This window comes from Chionomys nivalis, chromosome 12 (assembly GCF_950005125.1).
Source record: "Chionomys nivalis chromosome 12, mChiNiv1.1, whole genome shotgun sequence".
Lineage (NCBI taxonomy): Eukaryota > Metazoa > Chordata > Mammalia > Rodentia > Cricetidae > Chionomys > Chionomys nivalis.
Genome location: NC_080097.1, coordinates 76,463,231 through 76,477,869, shown reverse-complemented (window position 1 = coordinate 76,477,869; position 14,639 = coordinate 76,463,231).

Below are 14,639 nucleotides of genomic sequence, written 5' to 3'. Positions count from 1 at the left end.
AAAAGAAAAACTATATGTATGTAGGACTGGAGGGTTTTTTCTGTGATTAAGAAAACTGTTTGCTCTTGCAGAGGACCTGAATTCAATTTCTGGCACTCACACAGAAACTCAAACCATCTGTAACTGCAGTTCTTCTCATCTAGGAGCACACAACACACATGCTTACATGCAGTGAAGATGTTTATATGCATAAATATACATGTACATAATAATTGACGAGAGGCTGAAGAGGTAGCTCAGCAGTTAAGAGCACTTGTTCTTCCAAAGGGCCTGTGTTCATTGCCAGCACCTGCTTGGTCAATCACAACCCTCAGTAACTCCAGTCCCCTGGATCTGATGCCCTCTTCTGGCCTACTTGAACATTGTGTGCACATGATGTACAAAGTTTACAAAACACCTAGACACATAATTTATTTTAAAAATAATTGAGCAAGACATGGTGGTGCATGCCAGTAATCCCAGCACTCTGGAAGCTGAGAGGAGAATCTTGAGTTCAAGGTTAGCCTGAGCTACATAACAAGTCCAAGGTTACCCTGGTATGTATAGCAAAAACCTTTCTAAATTTTAGAAAATAGATATTAAGAGGGATTACAGCATAAACAATAAAATATCAAAATGGAAAAGTCAAAATAACCAGAAAAAATCAAATATTAACTCTCAAAAAAGATTTTATTAACAAATTATTTTACAGATGAATGCTTTCAAATAATTAAATGTCTAATGGTTTTTAAACATGAGAGTTGTCATAGAAAATAAACACAATTATCAAGAGGCTACTATATGCGTGTACAACAACTTATAGGCATCATAATAAAATCAAACCAATCACCGACAGACATAATATACAAAGCTCAATAATTGCTATCAAAATGTATTTGGCAAATAGGCAATTATTATTTAAGATAAGGTCTTGCTCAGATTAGGTGAGTCTCTAGCCAGAATCTTTGGGCCTTCCTTAGTCCTCTAAATGCTGGAATTAGATGCATGCATGGCAACAACTGGCTCAGCAAATGCTTTACGCATGACCATATGCCTGGTACTGTAATAGATGTCTGAACTAATATAGCACAACACCTGCCCCATGGACTCCATTTCAAGTGGGACGATGGCTACAGGAACAATTATTTCCCATTACAAGATTATTAAGTTAGCTACAAAGTAGTAGATTTCATAATGGCATTTTTACACATGTTTTCTTCTTCCACACCGTGCCCTCTGGCCTTTGCCTTGCCCTCCCCTCTGTCCCATTCTTGCTGTTTTTCCATTGCCCACAACAACCTAATTTCTGCTCTCCCAGTACAATATTGCATTATCTTCTGTCAGTGTTCCTGTACCCTAATCCTTCAGGTCTCTTTTTCCCTCTCACAGTTCTCTAGTTTCATGAGTCATCCACACATGGACACCGACCCACTCACACATAGAAACTTCAATCAAGAATACACACATGAGAGAAAACATAGTGCTTATCTGAATGCAGTTTATTTCAGCTAACATTCTGAACTGTAATTTCACCCATTTTCCTACAAATGTCATTTTTTTACTTTTAAATCTGTGTATATGTGTGTGTGTGTGTGTGTCTGTGTGTGTGTGTGTGACCACAGAGATGAGAGATGTCAGACCCTCCTGGGGCTTGTGTTACAGGTGGTTGTGAACTGCCTGGTTTGAGTGTTGGGAATCAAATGCTGGTCCTCTGGAAGAACAAGAAGTGCTCTTTATCACTGAGGCATATAGGCAGATCATGTGATAGTTTTGGTTGTCGTCCTCAAAGATTTGTTTATCTTTTATTTTTATGTGTGTGAATATTTTTCCTGCAATATATGTGTACATCCGTGGTGACTGTGGAGGCCAGAAAGGGATTCCCTGGAACTGGAGTTATAGATGGTTCTGAGCCACCAAGTGGGTGCTGGGAACCAAACCCAATTCCTCTGTAAGAGCAGCCAGTGCTTTTCCCTGAGACATCTGTCCCACCACTTTCTCATTTTTGACAAACCTACTTACTGATTTCCTCAGTAGCTGCAATTTATGCTCACTAGCAGTGAGTAAAGTTTCCTCTTTCCTCAAATTCCTGACAGCATCTGTTGTTCTGTTTTCTTGATGAAAGTCATTCTGAGCTAGTAAGGTGAGAGTATAAATCATTTTAATTTCACCTTTCCCTGATGGCTTAGGATGTTGAACCCATCATCAAATATTATTTGCCATTTCTATTTCTTCCTTTGAGGACTGTCTGCTCACCTCATTACCTCATGTATGGATTGGATTTGGTTTAATCTTGGCTGTTTTTACATAATAGAACCCTATGCGATACAGAGTTGGCAATGATTTCTCAAATCTGTAAGCTGTCTCTTCAGTTGTGAGGTTCCTTCCATTGTTAGGCAGGTTTTTAGTTTGCTATAATCCATGTGTCAGTCCTTGGGTTGTGTTCTCTGCTGTCACAGTCCATTCAGAAGTTCCTACCTCTGCATAGGATGATTGTTGACACGGGACATAGTTGATGTGTCTTCCCTGCAGTTTCAGCATGTCCTGTCTTCACATGAAGTCTGTGATCTATTTTCAATGTTTCATGTAGTTTGAGACTCGACCTGATTTCATTCTTCTACAGGTACATACCCAGTTTTCTCAGCACCATCTGTAAAAGGATCTTTCCTAATGACATCTGGGTTTAAGGGAAAAAATGAAGTACCTTCTAGGGCTGGGTTGATGAATCCATGATTAAGAGCACTTGCCGCTCTTGCAGAGGACAAAGGTTCAGTTAACAGCACCCATATGGCAGCTCACAATCCCTTATATCTCTAATTCTAAGGTATCTGATGTCATCTTCTGGAGAGTAGTTGACTGTTCAGTTTTCATGAGTTTGTAGGCATTCTGGGGGTAGAATTGTTGTTGAATTCTAGCATTATTCCATGGTAATCCAATAGTACACAGCTGGTTACTACATTTTCTTTTGTATCTGTGAATGTTTGCTTTGTTACTGATTATGTGATCAATTTTTGAGAAGGTTCCATGAGATGCTGAGAAGAAGGTATTTTCTTTTCTGTTGGGTGGAATGTTCTATAGATGTCTATTAATTTCATTTGTTTCACTACATCTGTGATATCTCTTATTGCTCCATTAAGTTTCTGTCTGTTTAGCCTGTCCATTGGTGAGAGAGGAGTGTTGAAACCTACTATTAGAGTGTGTGTTTCCCTTCTTTGAGTTGTGGTGGTGGAGAGTTGTCAGATGTCTGTGTTATTATGGGTGTTCTTAGATTCCTTGGTTTGTGCTTTGCCTTCTAGTAGTTTCTGTAAGGCTGGGTTTGTGGCTACCTATTATTTAAATCTGTTTTTGTCCTGGAATATCTTTTTTCTCCATTGATGGTGAATGCAAGCTTTGCTGCGAATAGTACTCTGGGATTGCCTTCATGGTCTCTTAGTGTTGGCAGCACATCTATCTAAGAGATTCTGGCTTTCATGGTTTCCACTGAGAAGTCAGGTGTAATTCAAGTGCCTACGGACTCCTGATCTTTGATGAAGAAACCAGAAATACATGGGAGACCATTCTCTCCCTTATAAGAGATCATGTCAGCACACAGAAGCCACCCTATTGCTGACACACCCCCACATCCCAAAAAATATTTAATGGAAAGGAATTCCCACACAGACCTCAACCTAAAACCAGATATCTTGAACCTAACAGAAGAAAAAGAAGGGAAGATCCCTGAAATCAATGACATAGGAAAAGACTTTCTGAGCAGAACACTATTAACACAGACACTAATTTCAACAATTAATAAATGGGATCTCATGAAACTGAAAAGCTTCTGCATGACAAAAGATCCCATCATTCAGACAAAGTGGCAACTTACAGAATGGTAAAATATTTTTTTATCAACTACACACCCAATAGAGGGCTAATATCCAAAATTATACAAAAAAACTCAAACAAAATGTATAAAGAACTCAAAAGGCTAGATATCAAGAAAACAAATGACTCAATTAAAACTGGGAATTTTTAAACAGAGAATTCTCAATAGGGAATCTTAAGTGGCTGAGAAAGACTTAAATGTTCAACATTCTCAGTCATTCGTGAAATGCAAACCAAGTCTGCTTTGAGAGTCCATTTTACACCTGTCAGAATCCATAGGATCAATAATATGATTGACAGTTCCTGCTGGCAAGGACATAGAATAAGGGGTACACTCATCCACTGCTGGTAGGAGTGCAGACTCATACAGTCACTATGGAAATGAGTGTGGATTTACCTTAGAGAGATGGGAACTGATCTACCTTGTGATCCAGCTCTATCACTCTTGGGCATTTACCCAAAGGAAACTTCATCCTACCACAGAGACGCTTACTCAACCATGTCCATTGCTGCTCTATTAATAATGCCCAGAAATTGGATAACATATTGAAGACATGAATATGAATGGATAATAAAAATTGGAACCTTTATACAAATGAATATTACTCAGCCATTAAAAAGAATTAAATTCACAGTAAATGGGTAGAACTAGGGGGAGAAATCACCCTGAGTGAGGTACCCAGACACAGAAAGCCAAATGTGGCATGTATTAGCTTACATGTGGATATACAGAATCACAGAGATTAAGCATAGAGTAACAGACTAAGGAGGAGAGAAGCATCTCATCAGGAAAGAAGAAATAGAATAGAAAGGTACAGGCTGGTGAGGGGAGGTGCAAGGAGAGAAATAGAGGGACGAGGGAGTGTATACAGGGAGAAACAGCTAAAACTAAGGCCACGGAAGTAGTGTGCAGTGGCATGGGTATTGATACAGTCGATGCTTCCTGAAATAAATGCATATGTGAAGGCAATCTAACAGAGAAATCAAATAACAGGGTGATGAGACTGTGTCTGAGAGCTTTCTCCTTCTGTCTTGCATTCCATTCTTTAGGTTGGGATTAAAGATGTGCACCACTGGGATTAAAGGCGTGCACCGCCAGGTTTCTATGGCAAACTAGTGTGGCTACTGAGATTAAAGGTGTGTGCTACCACTTACTCTCTGATCTTCAGCTAAACTTTCTTTATTAAAATACAAATGAAATATCACTACACGTAAGTATCACGAAATATTGTAAAGGAGGGGACACATAGATTATAAGAGCCAGAGCATCATGGAGTTTGCTGTGACATTGTATCTCCTAGGAATGTCAGAATCTACACCAATAAAATCTTATTAACATGGCTGCTTAAGTATGAGCTGAATAAAGACAAGAGGCAATCTATAAGGGACAAGGGGCCAACCAGCCCTACACAAAGAACTATAGGGAACTCACAAATGCCGGGAGTGGAGAAACAGTTTTAGTCCTACTGTGGGAAGAGTACACGAAATGCTTATCCAATACCAAATGGTGAGCCCTGAATCATACATACAAATAACATTATACTAAATTAAAGTATGTGTGTGTTATAGTTTCTTAGGTACTTAACAGTATGAATCCTTGTGATTTTTTTCACATATCCATACTATTATTTTGCTCTCCTTTCTCCCTGTGTATTTATCTCCCTTCAACCTAATTATAACCCTGACAGCATACAGACAAGTAACATACAGATCGGGCAGGTTACATACACATATGCATGTAACAAAATTAATGAATAATCCATGAATTTGAAAGGGAACAAGGAGGCATATAAGAGCGGGTTTGAAGAAAAAAAGTAAAAGGAGAAATGATGTTTCATTGTTACAAAATATTTGTATAACTATGTAAAGACGTGTTGCATTTGTTGAATTATATGTAAAAATGTGTTGCTGTTTTACCTTGTCTGCCTAAGGCACCTGATTAGTCTAACAAAAAGCTAAATGGCCAATAGCAAGAAAGAGGTATAGGCATGACTTGCAGGCAGGGAAACTGAGTAGCAGGAGGAATTTAGGCTTAGAAAGGAAGAAAGAAAAAGAGATACCAGGGAGAAACCAGTGGCCAAGACATACAGAATAAAAGAAAGGTAAAAAGCCCCAAGAAAAATGTAGATGAATAGAAACAGGTTAAATTAAGTTCAAAAAGCTAGCAGGACGAGCCTAAGCTAAGACTAAGCACTTATAATTAATAAGAAGCATTCATAATAAATTATTTGGGAGTTTCTTGGTGGCCCAAAGGAAAATTCCAACTACACATAATACAATAAATAAAATAAAGAAGTAGTTGTTTTTAAAGAATTAACATAAAAGGTAAAAAAGGGAAACAGCCAAGACTGTTAAATAGACAAGCTTGTCTCAGAAAAAAAAAAGAAGATAAAAAGAGATGTAACATATCCCTATTACCTGCTCTGAAGAATTTTTCACAGATACTGCCACGGCATAACCACATGGGAATAAGGTGGCCTGCATTAATTAAAAGAGTTTCTAATAGTAAAGTATATTACAGTTGCTTATGACTTAAAATGTCATTATAAAATATCTAGCAAATTAAATTCAACTTGATTACATTATCATTTCTTCCCACTACATTCCTTAGGATGAATTTTAATTTATTAACGCCATGTATCACTAAGCTAAAATCCTGATACAATTATCTCACTTGATCCTGAGTGGCATTCAGAAGTAGACATAGAAAGCAAGCTTGTCAGGTTTTTGTGTGTCTATGACTACCAGCCTGATGACTGTAGACTTCAACATTTTAAACTTTGTACAAAAAAAAAATGTTTCAATGAGTTCTTTGATGAGGAATGATTTTAGAAGGACTAATATGTGAAAACTTGCTTTATTTAAGCACCCGTAGAACATTAATCCTTTCTCACTTCAGTCTTCTATAAAAAGAATCCAGGAGTAGTTAATGCATAAGCAATAGCTATTACAATAGTCTTACTAATTGACCTTGTAATGACAAAATATGGGAGATCTTGGTCAAACAGAGATAATACTTCCAATTCAAATGTCTTAGCTAAAGTGATTTTGTATTTCTTCTATAGACTCTTCTCAAACTCACAGAGATCCCCCTGCCTCTGCCTCTTGAGTACTGGGAGTAAAGGAATGTACCACCACTGACCAGCAAATTTTGTACTTCTTAAGGCATCTTGAAACTAAGATGAGTGTTGAAATGAATTTTGAGAACTTAGGTCCTGATAAAACTGTACAAGAATACTTTTTATTTGCCTTTATTTTTTTAAAAAAGATCTTTATTATTTTTATTTTATGTATAAAGTGTTTTGCCTACATGTATGTCTGTATACCACACGTGTGTCTGGTGCCCACCAAGGCCAGAAGAGGGCATCAGACCTCCTGAAATTAGAGTTATAGTTATGGGTCCTGGGATTTAACCCATTTCTTTGGAAGAGCAGGTAGTGCTCTTACCCATGGAGCCATTTCACCAGGCCCAGGGATATTTTACAAAACAAAACAACAATAAAAGATACTATGGAAAACAACTGGGCACTGCTGCAAAAGTACTTGATTGTCTCAAATACAGATGAGGAGACACACTGATGGCTAGGAAAGACTGAAACTCAAAAGGGCTGCTAGGGACAAAACTACAATTCTAGCCAGAGGCACAACAGCTGCAAGATTTAGAAATCTAAGCTTTTGCCCTAGGACTTCCCACCACTGTCTGGGAACTGGCATAGCCTTCTCGCAAGAGGCTTTCTGACGTCACGCAGGCGGAGACTTTAAAATCCAAATGGCTCCTGGTTGGCATTGGTGGGTGTCTTCCTAAGCAGTTGTGCATTTTACTGGAAGTGGGCGCTGGGGGTCAAGAACCAGAGAGAAAGGTAACTGCTGGTATGGGGTTAACTCTGTTCCTGCTAAGAAACTCTGTGGCATCAGAGACCTGGGGCGGCATCTGCCAGGTTCTGGGTTCAGGGATCAGTAAGTTTGTGTGGGCAGCGCCTGGAGAGGGAAAAGAGGATGCTGATTGCTGACCAAGGTGTTCCGCAGGGAGGGGGAGAAGGGGAGGACTGCCTGGGAGGGACAGGTTAAAACACTGCGTTCCTGTGGTAATGCAGCATCTGAAAAGCCATGTAAGAAGAAAAAGTCTGGGAAACTGAAGGCTTGAGAATAAGACCTAAGTGGAATGTAAGCAGTCGAACAAGGAGTGATGTGACTCAGTGCACAGCCTATTGTGCTAAAGTCCCCAGCTCAAACAAACAATAAAGTGGGTGTTATTATTTGGTGTTAGTATTTGGGAATCTGCATTGGCCTGCCTGTCCTTAGGGTCCTGACAGGAAACCTCCTCACCTGTAGCCACTAAGAGCACTTCACCTGTAGCCACTTCTGGGCACATTTGCTATGGTTCCTTGTAACAGGTGGACCTACCCCTAACCTCCCCCTTCTCCTGTGTCTACCTCCCTCTCTCTCCCGCACTCTTTACCCCATGGGACTAGTCTGCTCCCCTCTCTGCCTTCTCTGTCCCTTCTCTCTCATCTTCCAATAAGCCTCCTGTATAAGCCTTATCGCATAGCGTGACTTCTCTTCACTACATATATATATATATATATATATATATATATATATATATATATATATAATTTTATCAACAGTGAGTTCTGTCTTATCCTAGAAAGAAGCCAGGGCAGGACCAGAAAAAGCTGAGTGGCTAGCGTCTAGTGCTGCAGAGACGAAGACAGGGTCTGACATAGGTATGCTTATGATACTAAAATATTTTGAGAATGGAAGCAGCCTCTACATTATGTTATGGAACGGATTGCTTGTCTTTACTGAAAGGGAGATTAGAACCAGAAAGACAATAGTGGGTATTAAACTATGGGGTTAAACATAAAGCAAGAAAAGTAGATATTAGGAAAAGAGAATGAATCCTGATTTTGAAGCCAAAGGAAACATTTTGAGGAGAGTTAAGGAGCCTGAGATTTCTTGTCAAGCAGTCTGTGAGTTACCATTGAAATAGACATAAGAGATACCAGTGATGTATTCGGGATAACACATTGAAATTTTGCGATCATGGATTGCCGTGTGATGCAGGAATCATATATGTTCATTTTTGCATTGTCTTGCTCGAGTGTATTGAATACTTGAAGTTGCATAGGTGTTATCTTTAGTGAGGAGTTAAGTATACATGACAAACAAATACAGCACACAGGGAAAATACTATCGTAAAGGAATAAACTTAGTTACTCTTCTACTTCAGAATAAAAGTGACAATTATTGCTTAATGATCCACTTGCATCTGGAACATTTTTCTGATATTGAAATCATGAATTAGGTTCTGAGCATGAAGCGCAGTTCCATTTGCACCGGTGGTGCTGGCTGCCTCTCCACACAGGAATTAAGATCTCAGGATCTCGACGAACCAGACCTTTATACCCGTCAAGCGTAAGTGCCTCCAACTATGGATCTCAGCTGCATGCTGCCATGTTCTGTAGCTAGTTCTCAGAAACTGTAGAATCAGATGGTGAAAGTGGGTCTTCTCTAGTTCCACACTTGAGTCGCTCACTCTCCAAAGGTTAGTAATTCCTTCAGAGAGCTTTGGTTTTACTGTCTAAGTCTGGCAGTATTAATTATATTAGCAATTAAACTAAGAAAATGTCAATATAAACTCAATTTAAAATAACAATCTTATTATAAGGTTTCAAAACTAAAATGGTTTTATTTATTTATTTGCTTCTTTGTTTGTTTTGGTTTGTTTTGGAGACAAGATTTCTCGATGCAGCCCTAGTTTTCCTGGCATTCACTCTGTAGACCAGGTTAGCATCGAACTTTGGGATATACCTTTCTCTGCTTCCAAAGTGCTCAGATTAAAGGTGCGTGCCACCACCACCTACAATGCTTTTAATTTAAAAAAAAAATCTGGGTAAGCAAGATGAGTCAGCAGGTAAAGGCACTTATCAACAAACCCAAACACCTGCTTTCAATCCCCAGACCCACATGGTAGAAGAGAACCTGCTGCATCAGCAGCTACTGACCACCAGCTGCTCGCTCTCTTTCTCTCTCTCTCTCTCTCTCTCTCTCTCTCTCTCTCTCTCTCTCACACACACACACACACACACAATAATAAATGTAATAAAGTTAAAATATTTCCAATGCAAAACAATTTCATTGGGCAGCAAAACATGGTCTCCCCTTTTAACGTCAGATCCCTTTAATATCTGACTAATGAAAGACAGTTAGAATCTATTCTGCTGCTGCATTCAGACTGTCCTAGCAGCCAGTCTCTAGGTAGCAATGTATGCATGAAAGGATGAGCATGAGAAGAACAAACAACATCTTAGTTTTGATGTAGTGATACCTAGATATACATACCTTGGAGAACATGTCTAGTCTAGATCAGCAGTTGTCTGGATTGGAGGTGGGGAAGTTTGATACAGATTGACAGGAAACAGTCTGTTATTTGTATGACCTGGGGTATGACCTCACCTTTTTGTACTTTGAATCCCTTGTGTATAAGAATGGGGATAGGTTGAGCGGTGGTGCACGTATTTAATTAAACGGAGGCAGTCTAATCTCTGGGTTTGAGGCCAGCCTGGTCTACAGACAAATTCCAAGACAACCAGAGCTACACAGAAAAACCTGTCTTCCAAAAAAAGAAAGAAAAAGAGTGGAGATACTGGGAGATTGCTCAGTGGTTTAGAGTCGTTCCTATTCTACCACAGGACCCAAATTCAGTTCCCAGTACCCACATTGGGCAGGTCACAACCGCCTGTGACTCCAGCTCAAGGAGATCTGGTGCCCCTTTTGTGACCTCCATAGGCACTCTCGTGCATGTGTGGTTATGCCTATACAAACAAAATATACATAGAATATAAAATAGAACTCTTCACTTTTTTAATGGAGATAATGGCAGACTCTCCTTTACAAGTTGTTCTGAATATTTATTGAGTGTTTATATAGGTCAACTGCTCTTAAGTTCTTCATGCATATTAACTCTTGATACTCGGTGACAACTTTCCCTTAAGGCACAATGGCAAACAAGGGAGTACAAAAAAGGGAGCAGTTATAGGGGCATAAATAGAGACGAAAGTGTTTAGGTTATTGAACAGGCCTTTAGACTACTTGGTACAGAAGATCTATGGGCCTGAAACACACCTTTAAGGATAATATATGTGTTGATAATGTCATGCACAAGGAAATTTGGTTTGTTATTTGTGGTGCTGAGGATTGAGCACAAGCTGAACAAAACACTGAGATACATCCCTGTCACAGAAGTACATTTCATTCCCCCCATATTTTATACCTAAACTGCTGTAACTTCATGGTATGCTCTCCTGCTTTAAGGAATGCATTGTCTTTAGTTATTTAAAGCTTAAAGACTAATGTTTGATGCTGTTGTTACGATGTGTGTGTGTGTGTGTGTTTGCGTGTGTGATGGATAGCCTTGAAATAATGCAGACTTGAACACAGAAGGAAATGTTTTTGATTGCCTTCTTAATATGCAACTTGGTATGTTTTCAAGTTCTAAAAAAATAAAGGATACAAGACCTATCCATGATAAAGTATTTATTCAGAAAAATATCCAACATCTATATAAGGTATTAAATTGTCTGATTTGAGTGATTTTGCAGTGTGGTTTAAATTCTGGTTTGTCTGAGACAGGGTTTCTCTGTCTAGCTCTGGCTGTCAGTGGAACTCATTCTGTAGACCAGGCTGGCCCTGAACTCACAGACATCTGCCTGCCTCTGGCTCAGGAGTGCTGGGATTTGCTGGGATTAAAGGTGTGAGCCACTAGCACCCAGTTTTATTGTTTTTTTAAAAGCAATGTATAAGTAAAACCCACAGTTTTACAAAAATAGCTATTCAAGTAATCCACACAAAGTTGTTTTCACCGTTAACAATTTCTATGGCATTTGACATGGGCTACAAACATGGCCCTGTGGTAAAGTACTTTCTTAGCATGTGGCTTCAGACCTGGGCTCAATTCCTAGTACCATCAAAAAGAACAAAACAAAACAAAACAAAACAAAACAACTACTTTTTACTAGGAAGACCCTTTTCCCTTCCTCAATAAAAGAGAGGTCAGGAGTGTGCCTTGTATCAGCAATTCCAGCACTTTGTTATCAGATGCTGGGGGGATTGCAAGTTCCAGGTCAGGCAGGGTCACATAGTAAGACCCTATCTAAAATACATAACAGCCAGGAAATCTTAAAATGAAAAATGGTCTATGTTTAGTAATAGTGCAAGTTAGTTTGAGTCATGAAAAATTTAAACAAAAATCAGTCTATAAGAAAATGTTGATGAGGGTCTGAAGAGGTGGCTCAGCATCTAAGAACACTGCTTACTCTTCCAGAGGTGCTGAGTTCAGTTCCCAGTAACCACATACTGGCTCACAACTGTCTATAGTGTGATCCCATGTCCTCGTCTGACAAAGTTGGACGTGCAGGTAGAGTACTCATATAAATAAAAATAAGTTTTTAAAGAAAAAAAGGAAGGAAGGAAGGAAGGAAGGAAGGAAGGAAGGAAAAGAAATGAAGGAAGAAAAAGTTGATGAAGCCCGGTGGTGGTAGTGGTGGGAGCACATGCCTTTAATCCCAGCACTCAGGAGCCAGAGGCAGGAAGAGCTCTATGCGTTAGAGGCCAGCCTGGGCTACAGAGTGAGCTCCAAGACAGCCAAGCCTACACAAAGAAACCCTGTCCCATAAAACCAAAAGAGTTGATGATCTAAATATTTGTGCAGTAGGACATACCTATAATCCCAGATTTGGAAAGCAGGAGAATCCATTGTTCTGGGCTATGTAAACTCATGACTCAAAAAAAAAAAGAAGAATAAAAGAAAAGAAAAACTATATGTATGTAGGACTGGAGGGTTTTTTCTGTGATTAAGAAAACTGTTTGCTCTTGCAGAGGACCTGAATTCAATTTCTGGCACTCACACAGAAACTCAAACCATCTGTAACTGCAGTTCTTCTCATCTAGGAGCACACAACACACATGCTTACATGCAGTGAAGATGTTTATATGCATAAATATACATGTACATAATAATTGACGAGAGGCTGAAGAGGTAGCTCAGCAGTTAAGAGCACTTGTTCTTCCAAAGGGCCTGTGTTCATTGCCAGCACCTGCTTGGTCAATCACAACCCTCAGTAACTCCAGTCCCCTGGATCTGATGCCCTCTTCTGGCCTACTTGAACATTGTGTGCACATGATGTACAAAGTTTACAAAACACCTAGACACATAATTTATTTTAAAAATAATTGAGCAAGACATGGTGGTGCATGCCAGTAATCCCAGCACTCTGGAAGCTGAGAGGAGAATCTTGAGTTCAAGGTTAGCCTGAGCTACATAACAAGTCCAAGGTTACCCTGGTATGTATAGCAAAAACCTTTCTAAATTTTAGAAAATAGATATTAAGAGGGATTACAGCATAAACAATAAAATATCAAAATGGAAAAGTCAAAATAACCAGAAAAAATCAAATATTAACTCTCAAAAAAGATTTTATTAACAAATTATTTTACAGATGAATGCTTTCAAATAATTAAATGTCTAATGGTTTTTAAACATGAGAGTTGTCATAGAAAATAAACACAATTATCAAGAGGCTACTATATGCGTGTACAACAACTTATAGGCATCATAATAAAATCAAACCAATCACCGACAGACATAATATACAAAGCTCAATAATTGCTATCAAAATGTATTTGGCAAATAGGCAATTATTATTTAAGATAAGGTCTTGCTCAGATTAGGTGAGTCTCTAGCCAGAATCTTTGGGCCTTCCTTAGTCCTCTAAATGCTGGAATTAGATGCATGCATGGCAACAACTGGCTCAGCAAATGCTTTACGCATGACCATATGCCTGGTACTGTAATAGATGTCTGAACTAATATAGCACAACACCTGCCCCATGGACTCCATTTCAAGTGGGACGATGGCTACAGGAACAAGTATTTCCCATTACAAGATTATTAAGTTAGCTACAAAGTAGTAGATTTCATAATGGCATTTTTACACATGTTTTCTTCTTCCACACCCTGCCCTCTGGCCTTTGCCTTGCCCTCCCCTCTGTCCCATTCTTGCTGTTTTTCCATTGCCCACAACAACCTAATTTCTGCTCTCCCAGTACAATATTGCATTATCTTCTGTCAGTGTTCCTGTACCCTAATCCTTCAGGTCTCTTTTTCCCTCTCACAGTTCTCTAGTTTCATGAGTCATCCACACATGGACACCGACCCACTCACACATAGAAACTTCAATCAAGAATACACACATGAGAGAAAACATAGTGCTTATCTGAATGCAGTTTATTTCAGCTAACATTCTGAACTGTAATTTCACCCATTTTCCTACAAATGTCATTTTTTTACTTTTAAATCTGTGTATATGTGTGTGTGTGTGTCTGTGTGTGTGTGTGTGACCACAGAGATGAGAGATGTCAGACCCTCCTGGGGCTTGTGTTACAGGTGGTTGTGAACTGCCTGGTTTGAGTGTTGGGAATCAAATGCTGGTCCTCTGGAAGAACAAGAAGTGCTCTTTATCACTGAGGCATATAGGCAGATCATGTGATAGTTTTGGTTGTCGTCCTCAAAGATTTGTTTATCTTTTATTTTTATGTGTGTGAATATTTTTCCTGCAATATATGTGTACATCCGTGGTGACTGTGGAGGCCAGAAAGGGATTCCCTGGAACTGGAGTTATAGATGGTTCTGAGCCACCAAGTGGGTGCTGGGAACCAAACCCAGTTCCTCTGTAAGAGCAGCCAGTGCTTTTCCCTGAGACATCTGTCCCACCACTTTCTCATTTTTGACAAACCTAC